The following is an 18,012-nucleotide window of genomic DNA, read 5'->3' as shown; positions in this document are numbered from 1 at the left end:
ACTGCGTTCCTGTCTGCAACTATAGCAGAATATTATTAACAGTGTTAGGGGTAAGATCCCTCTAGTGGATGGGTCTCAACATGGACCAGTCATTGGTTGGCTATTACCTCAATTTCGGTTCCATCTTTACCCTTGCACATCTTGTAGTCAGGACAAATTGTAGATGTCAGGTTTTGTGGCTGGGTTGGCATCCCAGTCCCTCCATTGGTAGTCTTCCTCAGTTACAGCAGGTGGCATGTTCAGGCTCCATATCCCACCCCGACCCCACCCCCCCCCCCACGACCCCGTGCTAGGAGTCTTATCTTAGATTCCGGAGAGTTTCTATTGCTCTAGGTTTCTAGCTCATCCCAGAGATGCCTGCCTCCATCCTAATTGTCTCCCTCCAGTACTCCCCTCCCTCAGTTCTCCCCCTCCCTGAACCCTCCTGTTCCCACCTCCTCATCTAGTGCCTCATGTAACTCCTCCATCCACTAAGTATACTCTATTTCCCCTTCTCAGTGAGATTCACTTGTCCCATCTTTAACCCTCCTTGTTAATTAGCATCTGGGTCAGAGAATTGTGATATGATTATCCTTTACTTTAAAGCTAATATCCACTTATAAGTGAGTACATGCCGTGTTTGTCTTTCTGGGTTTTGGTTATGTTACTCAGGATTATCTTTAAAATTTCTATCCATTTGTCTGAAAATTTCATGATGTCATTGTTTTTATAGCTAAGTAATTCTCCCCTGTGTAAATGTACTGTATTTTCTTTATTCATTCTTCAGTTGACATACATCTAGGTTATTTCCAGTTTCTGACTATTACAAATAAATCTACTATGAACATAATTGAGGAAGTGTCCTTGTGGTACAGTGGAGTATCCTTTAGTTATATGCCCAGGAGAGATGAAGCTGAGTCCTGAATTAGATCTAATCCCAATTATCTGAGAAACTGGCAAATTGATTTTCAAAGTACTATGCAACTTCTAATCCCACCAGCAATGGAGGAGTCTTTCCACATCTTTGTAAGCTTGAGTTTTTGATCTTAGCCTTCCTAGATGTATAAGATGGGGATCTCAGGGTCATTTTGAGATTTGCATTTCTCTGGTGGCTAAGTGCCATGCTGTGTCTGCTTCTTCCTTCTCCATAGCGAGGCCCTTTGGTACTAAAGGAAGAGAAGCTTATCCTGGACAGGAAAATTAGAGGCAGGATCTTGGTTGTCATCGAGTGTATAGGTGAAGAACACATACCCAGGAGCAGCTTCAGAGAACTGGTTCCATTTCTTATGGAGAACAAAGGCATTTAAACCTTTGTGGGGTGAGTATAGGCAAACAGAGTGAGTATGCACTATTGGCCAGGGCCAGGGTGCTGGGGATGCCTCATTTGCATGAGGGAGAATTCCAGGTGCTGTTAGATATGACCTTATAAAGGAAAAGGAACATGAACCTGGCTATTCACTACATGATCCTTTGTGCTGAGGCAAAGGTTGGGGGCACAGGGCTATGTGCACCAGTGTGTGCTGGCCCAGGGCAGGGACGAGTGTTCCTTCTCTGCCAATCTCAGAATGAGATTTCTGGGGTTTGGACATGCCTCCATCGCTCCAGGCCTGCTCCTCCAGTCTTCATGGCTGCCTAGTTCCACAGTTATAGATGTTGATTATTTAAGTATTTCTCAGCCATTGAAGATTATTCTGTTGAGAATTCACTGTTTGGAATCTACCCCCATTTTTAAAATTGGATTATTTAGTTTGTTGATGGCTAAAGTTCTTTATATATTTTGGATATTAGCCCTGTGTCTGATTTGGGGATAATAAATATCTTTTCCCATTCTATAGGCTGTACTTTTTCCTAATGATAGTGTTCTTTGCCTTACAGAAACTTCAGTTTCATGGTGTCCCATTTACTAATTGTTGATCAGAATGCTGGAGCAATCCATTTTTCTGTTCAGGAACTTGTCTCCTGTGCCAAAGCATTCAAGGTGATTCCTCACCTTCTCTTCTAGTACCTTTTGTAGGACTGGATTTGTGAATAGATATCATTTAAATTTGGTTTTGTCATGGAATATCTTGTTTTCTCCTTTTATGCTGATTGAAAATTTTGTTGGGTATAGCAGTCTGTGCTGATATTTGCAGCCTTTATAGTCTGTGAGACATCTGTCAAGGCCCTTCATGCCTTTAGAGTCTCTGTTGAGAAGCCCAGTGTAATTCTAATAGGTCTGCCTTTAAATGTTACTTGACCATTTTCCCTTGCAGCTTTTAATATTCTTTCTTCTGTACATTTAGTACTTTGACTATTATGTGGTATGGCAACTTTCCTTTTTAGTTCAATCTATTTGTTGTTCTGTAAGCTTTTTGTTCATTATGGACATATTGTTCTTTAGGTTAGAGAAGTTTACTTCTGTATTAGTCAGGGTTCTCTAGAGTCACAGAACTTATGGATAGTCTCTAGATAATAAAGGAATTTATTGATGACTTACAGTCGGCAGCCCAATTCCCAACAATTGTTCAGTCGCAGCTGTGAATGGAAGTCCAAGGATCTAGCAGTTACTCAGTCTCACGCAGCAAGCAGGCGAAGGAGCAAGAGCTCGAGCTAGAGCAAGAGCTAGACTCCCTTCTTCCAATGTCCTTATATTGTCTCCAGCAGAAGGTGTAGCCCAGATTAAAGGTGTGTTCCACCACACCTTTAATCCCAGATGAAAGGCGTAGCCCAGATTAAAGGTGTGTTCCTTAAACTCGGAGATTCAATCTTCTGGAATCCATAGCCACTATGGCTCAAGATCTTCAAACCAAGATCCAGATAAGGATCTCCAAGCCTCCAGATAAGGGTCACTGGTGAGCCTTCCAATTCCGGATTGTAGTTCATTTCAAATATTGTCAAGTTGACAACCAGGAATAGCCACTACAATCCACCCCTTGTCAACTTGACACAAATAATATCTCATGTTCACATGAAACAATAACAAGGTTGTAAATACGCCTAACATGATATAACTATCCCTCGTACAATCGCAAACGCATTAGTAAATTTACAATGGGCATTCATATTACTTTATAATCCTCGTTTCTGCAACTGGTTACGTGGCCTTAATTGGTATTTATAACTACCTTCCTCTACTACCCATTCTGTATTTCCTTCACCTTCAGCCAGCACCTCAGCAGGTCTTGGCTCTTTTCCTGGAGGATTGACCCATACCTTCATTCCTGATGGGTCTGTGTCCTTTGTCATCCTGCTTGGACTAGGCTGTTGTAGTTTCCCATTGACTTTAATCACAGGACATGGTAGTACTAAGAGACGCCCTAAGGGATCTCCTACACTCCAGACATACTCTTGCTTACCACCATTGTGAAGAGGTAATCCAATTTCCCCATGGTAATCTGGATCTATCACCCCTCCTAACACTGTTATTCCTTTTTTAGCCTGTTGGTTTAAGGGCATTAGAAGCCCAAAATGACCAGGGGGAAGTCTGAGCTTCCAGTTCAATGGAATGTTTGTTGTAGCTCCTGGTAGAAGCACTCCCCTCTCTGGAGCCAAAACTTCTAGGCCAGCAGAACCTAGAGTTATGGGGACAGGAAGCAAAAATTTTCCTAGAGGGTCACTAGGAGTGATAGTAAGTGGAACTATTCCGTTTTCCACCCCTTGATTCCTGGACCCATGAATCCTGGCTATGGGTGAAACTGTACCATATATCGAGCGCTGATTCAAAGCATATACTGCCTTCTGAAGAACTCTGCCCCAGCCTTCCAAGCTGTTACCACCTAATTGGCGCTGTAACTGCGTCTTCAAAAGGCCATTCCATCTTTCTATCAGCCCAGCTGCTTCAGGATGATGGGGAATGTGGTAAGACCAGTGAATTCCATGATCGTGAGCCCACTGTCGTACTTCTCTGGCTGTGAAATGAGTTCCTTGGTCAGAAGCAATACTGTGTGGAATACCATGACGATAGATGAGGCATTCTGTCAGTCCGTGAATGGTGGTTTTAGCAGAGGCATTACGTGCAGGAAAGGCAAATCCATAACCAGAATAAGTATCTACTCCAGTAAGAACAAAACGCTGTCCTTTCCACGAAGGAAGTGGTCCAATGTAGTCAACCTGCCACCAGGTTGCTGGCTGGTCACCCCGAGGAATGGTGCCATATCTGGGGCTCAGTGTTGGTTTCTGCTGTTGGCAGATCTGGCAATCAGCAGCAGCTGTAGCCAGGTCAGCCTTGGTGAGTGGAAGCCCATGTTGCTGAGCCCAAGCATAACCTCCATCTCGACCACCATGGCCACTTTGTTCATGTGCCCATTGAGCAATGACAGGGATGGCTGGGGAGAGAGGCTGATTGTCCACAGAACGGGTCATCTTATCCACTTGATTATTGAACTCCTCCTCAGCTGAAGTCACCTTTTGGTGAGCATTTACATGGGACACAAATATCTTCACATCCTTTGCCCATTTGGAGAGATCTATCCACATGCTTCTTCCCCAGATGTCTTTCTCACCAATTTTCCAATTGTGATCTTTCCAAGTCCCTGACCATCCAGCCAATCCATTGGCTACAGCCCATGAGTCAGTGTATAATCGTACATCTGGCCATTTCTTCTTGCAAACAAACTGTAATACCATGTGTACTGCCCGAAGTTCTGCCCACTGTGAAGATTTCCCTTCACCTGTGTCTTTCAAGGTTGTCCCAGAAAGGGGTTGTAATGCTGCAGCTGTCCACTTCTGGGTGGTGCCTGCATAACGTGCAGAGCCATCAGTAAACCAGGCTCTAGTCTTCTCCTCTTCGGTCAGTCGATCATAGGGAACACCCCATGAGGCTATAGGCACATGTTTGGCAGCAGATGGCATTGTAACAGGAGTAGAAACCATAGGCATTTGAGCAACTTCTTCATGTAACTTGCTTGTGCCTTCAGGACCTGCTCTGGCCCGATCACGTATATACCACTTCCATTTGATAATAGACTGCTGCTGTGCGCGTCCCACTTTATGACTTGCAGGGTCTGATAGTACCCAGCTCATGATGGGTAGTTCAGGTCGCATAGTAACTTGGTGTCCTATTGTCAAACGTTCAGTTTCCACTAAGGCCCAATAGCAGGCCAAGAGCTGCTTTTCAAAGGGAGAATAGTTGTCTGCAGATGATGGTAGAGCTTTGCTCCAAAATCCCAAAGGTCTTTTCTGTGATTCACCTACAGGGGCCTGCCAGAGGCTCCAAACAGCATCTCTATCAGCCACAGACACCTCAAGTACCATCGGGTCTGCTGGGTCATATGGTCCAAGTGGTAGAGCAGCCTGCACAGCAGCCTGGACCTGTTGAAGGGCCTTCTCCTGTTCCAGGCCCCACACAAAGCTAGCAGCTTTCCGAGTCACTTGGTAAATAGGCCTAAGTAACACACCCAAGTGAGGGATGTGTTGTCTCCAGAATCCAAATAGGCCCACTAAACGTTGTGCTTCTTTCTTGGTTGTAGGAGGGGCCAGGTGCAATAACTTATCTTTCACCTTAGAAGGAATATCTCTGCATGCCCCACACCACTGGACTCCTAAGAATTTCACTGAGGTAGATGGTCCTTGAATTTTGGTTGGATTTATTTCCCATCCTCTGATACGCATATGTGTTACCAATGAGTCCAAAGTGGTTGCTACTTCCTGCTCACTTGGTCCAATCAGCATAATGTCATCAATATAGTGCACCAATGTGATATTTTGTGGAAGATCCAAACGATCAAGATCCCTTCTAACTAAATTATGACACAGGGCAGGAGAGTTAATATATCCTTGAGGCAAAACTGTGAAGGTATACTGTTGGCCTTGCCAACTGAAAGCAAATTGCTTCTGGTGGTCCTTATGGACAGGTACTGAGAAGAAGGCATTTGCCAGATCAATAGCCGCATACCAGGTGCCAGGAGATGTGTTAATTTGCTCAAGTAACGAAACTACATCTGGTACAGCAGCTGCAATTGGAGTTACCACCTGATTTAGTTTTCGATAATCAACTGTCATTCTCCATGATCCATCTGTTTTCTGCACTGGCCAGATAGGAGAGTTAAACGGAGATGTGGTGGGAACCACCACCCCTGCATCTTTCAAGTCCTTGATAGTGGCAGTAATTTCTGCAATTCCTCCAGGAATACGATACTGTTTTTGATTCACTATTTTCTTTGGCAGAGGCAACTCTAAAGGCTTCCATTTGGCCTTTCCAACCATAATAGCCCTCACTCTACAGTTCAGGGAACCAATATGAGAATTCTGCCAATTTCTGAGTATATCTATCCCAATTATACATTCTGGAACTGGGGAAATCACCACAGGATGTGTCCGGGGACCTACTGGACCTACTGTGAGTCGGACATCAGTCAAAACTCCATTAATCACCTGCCCTCCATAAGCCCCTACTTTAACTGGAGGGCCACAATGTTTCTTGGGATCCCCTGGGATCAGTGTCAACTCAGAACCAGTATCCAGCAGACCCCGAAAAGTCTGATTATTTCCTTTTCCCCAGTGTACAGTTACCCTTGTAAAAGGCCGTAGGTCCCTCTGGGGAAGAACTGGAGAAAGGGTAACAGCAAAACCTTTGAGTGTCTTATCAAGATCCTTCCTCAGTGGAACCTGGCCACCCCTTCATTCAAGGGGTTCTGGATCTGCAAACTGTCTCAAGTCTGGAAATTGATTCACTGGCCGAGATTGCTGTTTACCACGATCTAATGTAGCCTTTCTTTCATTTGGCTGTTTACCACGATCTAATGTAGCCTTTCTTTCATTTGTTTGAGAATTTTTCTGCTTATACAGATCAAACAAATATGCAGTAGGCTTCCTATGTATTTCATTCCTGGAAACACCATGATTGGTTAGCCAGTACCAAAGGTCCAACCGAGTCATGCCATTATAAATTTCACCTCTCCTGTGCTGACCATTACTGGGTATGTTATTATAAACATTCTTTTGTCTACGCTGTCCATTATAATAACTAGAATCACCTTGTCTCGGGCGATTCAATGCTGCCACCTGGCCCTTGTTACCTCGGAATCCAACTAAACCCAGTGAATTTAATTCATCTAATTGAGCAGAAGCATCTCCAATGCTAAGATCTGGCACAAGGAAAAGGGAAAGAACAAAACCCTTCAAATGTGCTGGTGCCCCTCTCACCAATTTGCGTCTTATAGAGCTGGTGAAAGGCATATCTTCTGGACCTTCCCATTGTGGACAATTATGCTTTACACAATATATCCACTCTAGCATTGCAATTTCCCTAAGTCTTAAAATCCCTTCATCAACACTAAGCCATGGAATATCAGGCATCTCCAAGTCATTTCCAGTAGGCCATCTTTTGATAAACACCTCAGCCAACCATTCAAACAAACTTTTGACACCTTTTTTAACTATGCGAGCTTCCGTATTAAACCTAGAATCTCTACTCAGAGGACCCATGTCAATAAACTCAGCCTGCTCTAGTTTTATGTTCCTTCCACCCTTATCCCACACCCTTAAAATCCATTCCCACACATATTCACCAGGTTTCTGCTTGAATGAATTAGCAAACTCATTAAGCTCCTTAGTAGTGTAGCGAATTTCCTCATGGACTACACTTTCTACCTCCCCTCTAGGAGCCTGTTTTGCTTTGAGTCTGGTTACAGGTCTAGAAGAAACTATTGGTGGGCCGTGAGCAGACTCTGCAAAATTAATTTCCTCATGTGGGGAAGGCATTATTTCAAGAGGTGGGGCTGAGGGTACTACTTCCTCAGGTGGGGCAAACCCTTGAGAATCTGAGGATTCAAAATTCTCAGCTTCAACATGGTCTTCCCACACATCCCCATCCCATGTTGTAGGATCCCATTCTTTGCCAATTAGAGCCCTTACTTTAACTGTCGACACACTCTGAGGCTGAGACTTGAATTTTCGCTGTAGTTCAGCCAACCTTACAATGAGAGTTTCTGTTTGATTTTCTGCAACTTGAGCTCTATTGCTACAAGAGAGAAGATTCTCCTCAAGGACACACTTAGCAACTTTTAGATCGTTTACTTGTGTCTGGAGCCTTTTGATTTTATCACACAACTCCTTCCTTTCATTCATCATTTTTTCCACAGATACTAAGAGCAGCCAGCCAGTAAAATCATTTTTCGATTTTTTCCCCATCTTGTAGAAAGCTTTGTGCACTGAATCACCTAATTCATTAAGAAAATCAAGGGCATTAGCTTCTTTAAGTTCGGAATATAGTTTCAACCATGGGTCTTCAAAATTCTCTGAGCTCCCAGGAGGGAGAGAATCTGGAGAGGTTTCAATAGTTGAAAGTGCTGGTGGATCAACAAGCCAATTCCAGAATTTTAAAAGATTCATCCTTGTACTTCTGTTACTCTAGAACCACTCCTGGTACCAACTTCTGTATTAGTCAGGGTTCTCTAGAGTCACAGAACTTATGGATAGTCTCTAGATAATAAAGGAATTTATTGATGACTTACAGTCGGCAGCCCAATTCCCAACAATTGTTCAGTCGCAGCTGTGAATGGAAGTCCAAGGATCTAGCAGTTACTCAGTCTCACGCAGCAAGCAGGCGAAGGAGCAAGAGCTCGAGCTAGAGCAAGAGCTAGACTCCCTTCTTCCAATGTCCTTATATTGTCTCCAGCAGAAGGTGTAGCCCAGATTAAAGGTGTGTTCCACCACACCTTTAATCCCAGATGAAAGGCGTAGCCCAGATTAAAGGTGTGTTCCTTAAACTCGGAGATTCAATCTTCTGGAATCCATAGCCACTATGGCTCAAGATCTTCAAACCAAGATCCAGATAAGGATCTCCAAGCCTCCAGATAAGGGTCACTGGTGAGCCTTCCAATTCCGGATTGTAGTTCATTTCAAATATTGTCAAGTTGACAACCAGGAATAGCCACTACATCTTCTATGATACTCTTAAAATTTTTTCTGGTCCTTTGACTTGGGAATCTTTGTCTTCTATTCCCATTAAACATAGGTTTGGCCTTTTCATAATGTCTCAGATTTCTTTGATGTTTTGTGTCAGAAACATGTTAGATGCAACGTTTTCTTTGACCAATGTACCAATTTCTTCTATGGTATCTTCTACACCCAAGACTCTGCATTCTATCTCCTTTATTCTGTTGGTAACGCTTGCATCTGTAGTTACTGTCTGCTTACCTAGTGTCTTAGTCAGGGTTTCTATTCCTGCACAAACATCATGACCAAGAAGCAAGTTGGGGAGGAAAGGGTTTATTTGGCTTACACTTCCATACTGCTCTTCATCACCAAGGAAGTCAGGACTGGAACTCAAGCAGGTCAGGAAGCAGGAGCTGATGCAGAGGCCATGGAGGGATGTTCTTTACTGGCTTGCTTCCCCTGGCTTGCTCAGCCTGCTCTCTTATAGAACCAAGACTACCAGCCCAGAGATGGTCCCACCCACAAGGGGCCTTTCTCCCTTGATCACTAATTGAGAAAATGCCTTACAGCTGGATCTCATGGAGGCATTTCCTCAACTGAAGCTCCTTTCTCTGTGATAACTCCAGCTGTGTCAAGTTGACACAAAACCAGCCAGTACACCTAGGTTTTCCATCTTCAAGATTCTTTTTTCTTTATTACTTATATTTCCATTTTCTGGTCTTGAATAGTTTTATTTATTTTCTTCATTGTACTTTCCTAATTTATCTAAGAGATTTATTTCTTCTTTAAAGGCCTCTACCACCTCCATAAGTTTGTATTTATATCATTTTCTTGAGCTTAACTGTGTTGGGCTATCCAGGACTTACTGTAGAATAGTGGCCTTTGGTTTTGTCATATTGCCTGGGCTATTGTTGATTGTGTTGTTCTCCTTCTGATCTCAGACTGGGGGGTCTGAGGAATTGAGGAGATGGGAGAGTAGAGGACCATGAGTAGAAGAAGGCATAAAGAAACCACATGGAGGAAACAGGAAGACTTTCCATAAAATTGCCATGAGTGAGTAGCCATGGAGCAGTGTAAGCCTGGAGAAGACCAGAAGCATGTAAAGGTTCATTTTCTGAGTATTATCAGCTTAGTCAGCTTAGAGTATTTCAGAACCTTCCTACCTATTACTGCTTACAGCATGTTAATAAAAATATAAGTTCTCTCTGTCTTTATTCGGGAGCTAAAATGGGCCAGAACAGACATAGAAATGCCTTGTAGTTATTTGGAAACAAGAGGGCATATTCCCCCTCAAAAATTACATTTACAAATGGCACTCAATATTTTGCATAGAATTCAAGCTTAGAAAAATTATGGGTGAAGGTAAATGCAATCCTTCTTTGGGAACAGAGCAATTTTCTAGTTCTACACTTTTATGCCTATCTCCCTGATGGCTGAACTACAGCAGGTGGGATAGCTTTGATATCTTGGGCAATCAAAAATAGAATAATCCCCCAAGAGTGGAAAGATTTGACAGGAGCAATATTAGAACCTGGGCCAAAGTTACAATTGCTTTCATGGTGGAGAGAAGAGGCTAGGGAAATACCACAGAGAAATGTAACCAGGGGCATCAATATTTTTTAAACCATTTTCATTAGATATTTTCTTCATTTACATTTCAAATGCTACCCCTAAAGTCCCCTATACCCTCCCCTTGCTCCCCAACCCACCCACTCCTGCTTCCTGGCCCTGGCATTCCCCTCTACTGAGGCATTATAATCTTTGCAAGACCAAGGGACTCTCCTCCCATTGATGGCCAACTAGGCCATCTTCTGCTACATATGCAGCTAGAAACATGAGTTCTAGGGGTACTGGTTAGTTCATATTGTTGTTCCACGTATAGGGTTGCAGACCCCTTCAGCTCCTTGGGTACTTTCTCTAGCTCCTCCACTGGGGGCCCTGTGATCCATCCAAGAGATGACTGTAAGCATCAAGCCCAGCTTCTAGGTGAATGTCAATATACTGAGGTAGAGATGCAAATCGTAAATGATGAAGAAGTCTTGGCATTATATCACATGGCAGCCTTAAATGCCTGGAACAAGATTGAAGAAACGGGGAAGACTTGAACCATTTACTCAAGTTATACAAGGTACAAAAGAAAACAGTCACTGACTTTTTATAAAGCCTGACTTCAGCTGTAGCTAGATATCAGATCTACTAGTTAGGAAGGCACTAATAGAATCTTTGGCATTTAAAAATGCCAGCAATGAATGCAAAGAGGTTATCAGACATTTAAGGTCATGCTCAGCACCTACTGATTAATGGGATTAGGATTACTGTTGATATTGGATCTCATTCACAGAGATGACCTTACTAGGAAAAGCAGTCACTAAAGATGTTGAAAACATCCAAACTCACAAATGTCACAAATTGTGGTAAACAAGGTCCTTTCAAAAGAAATGAAAAGGAAAACCATACAAATTCAAAACAAGAGTGGTCTGGTATATGCAAAAAATGTGGCAAAGGTTGACACTGGACTAATGACTGTAGATCAACAATAAAAATAGGGCAAGCCCTTATCAAAAATGAATAGGGGGCCTATCAGAGACAATAAAATGCTAAACAGCAGAAAAACTATTCCACAATAAACTTTAACACCAATCTTCTGAACTTAGACATTAACAACCTATATGCCAAGATGAGAATAACTTCTATAGGTGAACCAGAAAACACAGATGTGGTAAAAAATTGAATAATTTGGTAAATTTCAATACATGATCAGAGGCCAAAACTATAGGTATTTATAAATAATATTGAAATTGAAGTAATGGTAGACACTGGAGCTTATGGAACTATATGGCTCTGAAATCTTGGCCCTCTAATTGACCTTTTCAAGAGATAGATATCCAATCTCAAGGAATAGGAAATTTATCCCAAGTAAAACAAAATATCATATAGCTTGAATGTATAGAAGACAGTCAAATAGGAAAATTAAGGCCATACATGGATGATATAACCTTAAGCTTACAGGGAAGAGAACTGATACCACAGTGGAAAACACAGATTTTTTTTTCAACTTCTAGAGCAAGCTGTAAAATATATGATGTTCCTGAATAAAAAAAAATTTTAAATGTTATCAAAGACAGCTACAGACTGCCCAGGCTGTCCATAAACCGGATACAGCAGAAGCTGATTCAACTTTAGTTAGGGATGGTCACTGCTCATAAAACATCGAAGGCCTTACTACTAAAAGGTTGACTGTATTGAGCAATGGTCTATGACAAAGAAAAAAATTACATGTGCTACTCCAAGATCATGTGGAAGCTTAACATATAGAAAAATCCACTAGCACTTGACATTCTCCTGTATTTGTCATTATAAATAAATCTGGAGGTAGAGGATGTGAACAGATCTGAGATCAGTAATGCAGTTATTGTGCCAATGGTTTCTTTACGGCCTGAAAATTCTTTGCCTTCCTTGTTATCTAAGCAATAGCCTAACATAGTAATTGAGTTAAAAGTTTGCTTTTTCACAATTTCTTAACAAGAACAAGATAGAGAAATATGTGTTTTCTCAGTGTGTACATATTACTCACCACTCTGTCAGCAAAAAAGATATTACTGGAGGGTCCTCCCACAAGGAATATTGAAAAGTCTTACCTTGTACCAATATTTTGTGTACCAGGCATTGAAAATAATTCAGAAGCAATTTTATCAATCCATAATTTACCATTATATGGATGATATATTGGTTGACGATTCAAATGGATACACTTTAGGAAATAATCATTAATGAAGCTAAGAGAATTTTGCTTCAGTAGGGATTGAAAATTGCTCCTAAAAATATAAGGAGGAGATTCTATTAATTATGAAAGATATATGACAGTTATGCATGAAATTAAATCATAAAAGGTATAATTCAGGAGAGAGCAATTAAAAACTCTTAATGACTAATTTTCTGAGGAACCTCCAGACTGACTTTCCAGAGTGGTTGTACAAGCTTCCAATCCCACCAGCAGTGGAGGAGTGTTCCTCTTTCTCCACATCCTTGCCAGCATCTGCTGTCACCTGAATTTTTGATCTTAGCCATTCTGACTGGTGTGAGGTGGAATCTCAAGCTTGTTTTGATTTGCATTTCCCTGATGATTAAGGATATTGAACATTTTTTCAGGTGATTTACCGGAAGATCCAGCAACACCTCTCCTGGGCATATACCCAGAAGTTCCAACTGGTAATAAGAACACATGTTCCACTATGTTCATAGCAGCCTTATTTATAATAGCCAGAAGCTGGAAAGAACCCAGACTCCCCTCAACAGAGGAATGGATACAGAAAATGTGGTACATTTACACAACGGAGTACTACTCAGCTATTAAAAACAATGGACTTATGAAATTCTTGGACAAATGGAGGTATCTGGAGGATATCATCGTTAGTGAGGTAACCCAATCACAAAAAGAGTCATTAGATATGCATTCACTGATAAGTGGATATTAGCCCAGAAACATAGAACACCCAAAATACAATTTGCAAAACACAAGAAAATCAAGAAGAGGGAAGACCAATGGGTGGATTCTTCATTTCTCCTTAGAAAAGGGAACAAAATACCCATGAAAGGAGTTACAGAGACAAAGTTTGGAGAAAAGACGAAAGGGTGGACTATCCAGAGACAACCCCACCCTGGGATCCATCCCATAATCAGCCACCAAACCTGGACACTATTGCATATGCCAGAAAGGTTTTGCTGAAGGGCCCTGGTATAGCTGTCTCTTATGAGGCTATGCCAATGCCTGGCAAATACAGAAGTGGATGCTCACAGTCATCTATAAGTTGGAACACATGGCCCCCAATGGAGAAGCTAGAGAAATTACCTAAGGAGCTGAAGGGTTCTGCAACCCTATAGGTGGAACAACAATATGAACTAACCAGTACCCCCAGAGCTCGTGTCTCTAGCTGCATATGTATCAGAAGATGGCCTAGTCGGCCATCAATGGGAATAGAGGTCCCTTGGTATTGCAAACTTTATATGCTCCAGTACAGGGGAATTCCAGGGTCAAGAAGAGGGGGTGGGTGGGTAGGGGAACAGGGCGGGGGGAGGGTATAGGAAACTTTCGGGATAGCATTTGAAATGTATATAAAGAAAAATTTCTAATAAAAAAATAAAAATAAATAAAAAAGAGAACTCTTAATGATTTTCAAAATTTCTGGCAGATATTAACTAGCTACAGCCTACAATTGGTTTGACTACTCTAGAGCTCAGTAATTGATTTCACAACTTACATGGTGATAAATACTTGAGTAGTCCAAGAAGGTTATCATCTGAAGCTGAAAAGGAATTGACTCTGGTACAAAAGAAACTACAAGATGCCATATAGATCATATTAATGTAAAGAAGGCCTATATTTAATTATCTTACCTTCTGCTCATTCTCCCACAGGAATTCATATGCAGAGGAAAGATATCTTTGGATATTTTTAGCACTCAAGCAGAGTAAAATATTAAAGATTTTTAGAATCTTTAGAAATTTAGAAATGCTTTTTAGTTAATTCTAAAAGAAAAATTGGCATTTCATCAATTAGTCTGAATAGAACTAGTTAAGATTGTGGTACTTTTTACTAATTTTGGGATTACCTCATTATGGACAGAAAATGAACATTGGCAATGAGCTTTCTGTAACTTTTTGAGAGAAATTAACAACAAATACCCTAAAAGCAAGCAACTTCAGTTTCAAAACAATGTAAATGAATTATCCTTTTTTTATAATGAAAGTGATACCAATTTCTGGAGCCCTTGCATTTTTTACTGCTGCAAATAAATCACAAAAGGCAGGATATAAGTCAGAAAATATAAATAAGGTGGTTGAGAGTCCTTATGATTCTTTCTTTAAAAAAATCAATGTTATGTGAAATTGTTATGGTGTTAGAATTTTCAAGAATCTCTTCATATAGTAACTGAATCTCAGTAAGTAGAAAGAATTGCTTTGTGTATAGATACTGTTGAACTTGTTCAGGATGATTTTAAATTAACTTCATTGTTTATATAACTACAACTGAATAGAAATAGAAATGATCCATGTATATAATACGTACTGGATCCCATATGGGTTTGCTAGACCCTCTAGCGCAAGGCAATAATGAAATTTATCACATATTGATAGGAAATGTGCTAGAGGCTTCAGAATTTCCTAAAACAACCCACCATGTTAGGGAAATATTTAAAGAAACAATTTTCTATCATTTGATAACAAGCCAAGGAAATTGTAAAGAAATGTCCTATTTATGGTTTTATATAACCAAACTCTATTACCTGTAGGAAGAAACCCTGAAGGTATTCATAGAAATGAAATTTGGCAGATAGGTTTTTTTCATTTTACAGAATTTGGTAAACTGAAATTTGGGCACCATAATATAGATATATATTCAAGATTTCAATGGGTAACCACTCTAACTTCTGAAAAGTTTAATTCTGTTATACCATATTGAAAAGAAGCTTTGGCCATTATCAGAATACATTTACAATCTAAGACTGACAATGCTTCAACATATGTCTCTAGTAAAATGAAGCAGGGTTTTTACATATTGTAATATAAACCATATTACAGGTATACCACAAAATCCTACAGGAAAAGCAATGTGGAGAGATCAAATTGTACTTTAAAAGAGATGCTTAACCAACAAAAATGACTAACAAAGATCCTCAGAGATAGATATATAATGCTTTACTAACTTTACATTTTAAATGCTAATTAACTACAACAACAACAACAAAAACTACAGCTGCAAAGAGACATGGATTATGGAAGTAATTATTGAACTAAACCTGTTTATATTAAAGATGCCCTAATCTCTGAATGGAAAGCAGGAAATTTATTATGCTGTGGATGAGATTATGCATATATATCCATGGGAAAATAGAAACTATAAGTTCCTTCTAAAATGATGAAAATCAGATTTTATACAGGGAGACCTCTGAAGATCTTGACTGCAGATAGGAAGAAGGATATCAAGAAGACAAAGACAGGTAATGTGTATATTGACCCTCCTATGTGGGAATATCTCTTGAGACTGATTGAGAAATGAATATCTATTTGTAGTCAATAAATCTTGTCAGCTACAAAGACCTCAGGACTTATGCCATTCTTTTGATAGGTTTAGAGAGAACATTTTTATTGTGGTTTGGTTGTAGTTCTAACAAACTTATAAGAATCATAGATACTTTTCACCTGCTCAGACTAAAGAAACATCATTAACTGACATGTTTACCTTGCATTTTCCAAACAAGTTAATGCTGAACTGTATATTACTTGGGAGAGTTTGTACTTTTACAGACACCAATGAAATCAGTACATCCCAGACAAGATTTGTAACTAGGGATGCTGAAACTCTGAGTCATATTGTTCCAACCTTCTGCCTGATCCTACCTCAGACTGCTTCCGTGCTGTTTTCTCAAAAGATTTGCTTCTATGACAGTTTCAAAGCAGCTAACTCAAATTGCCCATCATCATAGACTGTTCCAGTGAGGACTTCATTTAATTCTGCATTTTCACCGCATATAAAGACTGAACTATAACTGTTACAGCTAGCTTTCTTAAGATTATCCACTTTCCCAATCTTCTTGGGCTCTTTCTCAAAAGAAACCTATGCCCTCAAATCAGTAGGAAGCAATTTAAGAGAACAATGTCCTATTCCCTTAAGAAAAGGTGGGTAGGTTTTGGTCATTCTACTGGGTGATGAATACTTGTCTTTACAAAGATATTAGTTACAAGTTATTACATGGTCTTGATTAAAAAAAAACACAACATCACACACACACACACACACACACACACACACACACACACACACACACACCCTTCCAAGAAAACAAATACAATAAAAAATAAAACAAGGTATAGGTTAAACTCAGGGATTTCCCTCCTTTGCTTTCCTCTATCCTTCTTTCTTTCTTGTATAGGGTTGATATTGAAAAGAAAGGAAGGAGAGATATAGGAATATTATAAAAAAAATAGGGAAAAGGGATAGATTATTGAAGAGTAGAGGTTAGTAAGGGTAGTCTTAAACCAAAGAACTTATCATAGCCAATAATCTTATATTGGTACAGATCTTTCTATATTGATGCAAAATTAATGTAATTTTTGTTATAACATATTATGTATACATGTTTTATCTCTTATTTGAGATATTATACCTGATGATCTTAATAATGTAAAATAAAGATAAAGTCCCATTTAAAGCTGCTATTACAACCCATTTAGAATAATTAAGTAATACAAGTTAATAGCTAATCAAACTCATGGACACATTAGATATTAGGTTAGTTTATCACAAAATATGCTTCTTAGGTTGAACAGATAGTAAAATGCTAAAAAACAAAACAAAACAAAACAAAAAACGTTTGCTTAGTCAGATATACTATGTATATAATTTGTCTTCAGAAACCTTAGAGACTTGCTGAATATGACATATGAAAATGTTTTATCAATTTAGGCCTTTTCATGGACAATGAGACAGGTCTGCTTCTGGCAGCACCCTATTTCTACTTCAAAGAAGATGAGCATCAGAAAATCTCCTTATGTAGCTTGCTTCAAATGAAGCAAGCTGGCACTGGGAAAAAACTGCTCTTGCTTCAACTGCAGACAAAATGTTTTCCAAAATTGGTATATCTTTACACAAAAGTCTCCTGACAATCTTTGCAAGGATAAGCTCTTCATACTTTCTGCCCCACAAAAATCTGCCAAATATTCTGGACTAGAAAACTGAAGAAAGATGCTCCAACGTTTTATAGAAATTCTGGGAAACTTTTCATGAAACCAAATTTCTCTACCATTTCTATAGTTTTGGAAGCTGTTTGACTTCACTTCCTGAATATTCAAGTAATGTTAATACCTTCTCAGGTCTTTCATGGGATTGAAGACAATATATAGTTTTACAATTAAGTTGTTTAGGAATTAAAAAGATGCTTTTATATTTAAGAAGATATTTGTCGGTTAGTAAAACAAGTTATGATAGAAAATGATTTAGGTACAGAGCTTTGAACTCACCAAGATAGGATAAATAGTAGAGTTCTTTATCCAAAGTTGCCAAATTCAGATGGACTTGACATTGTAAAAGTAACTCCTATCTAGTAGTTTTCATAATTGTTCTTGTTATATGTCATTTTTTTTATAAGAGAAAGAGCCTTGTATTTAGAAAAAAAAGGC

The sequence above is a fragment of the Mus musculus genome, chromosome 4 (assembly GCF_000001635.26).
Source record: "Mus musculus strain C57BL/6J chromosome 4, GRCm38.p6 C57BL/6J".
Classification (NCBI taxonomy): domain Eukaryota; kingdom Metazoa; phylum Chordata; class Mammalia; order Rodentia; family Muridae; genus Mus; species Mus musculus.
Note: the sequence above shows the minus strand (reverse complement) of the source record.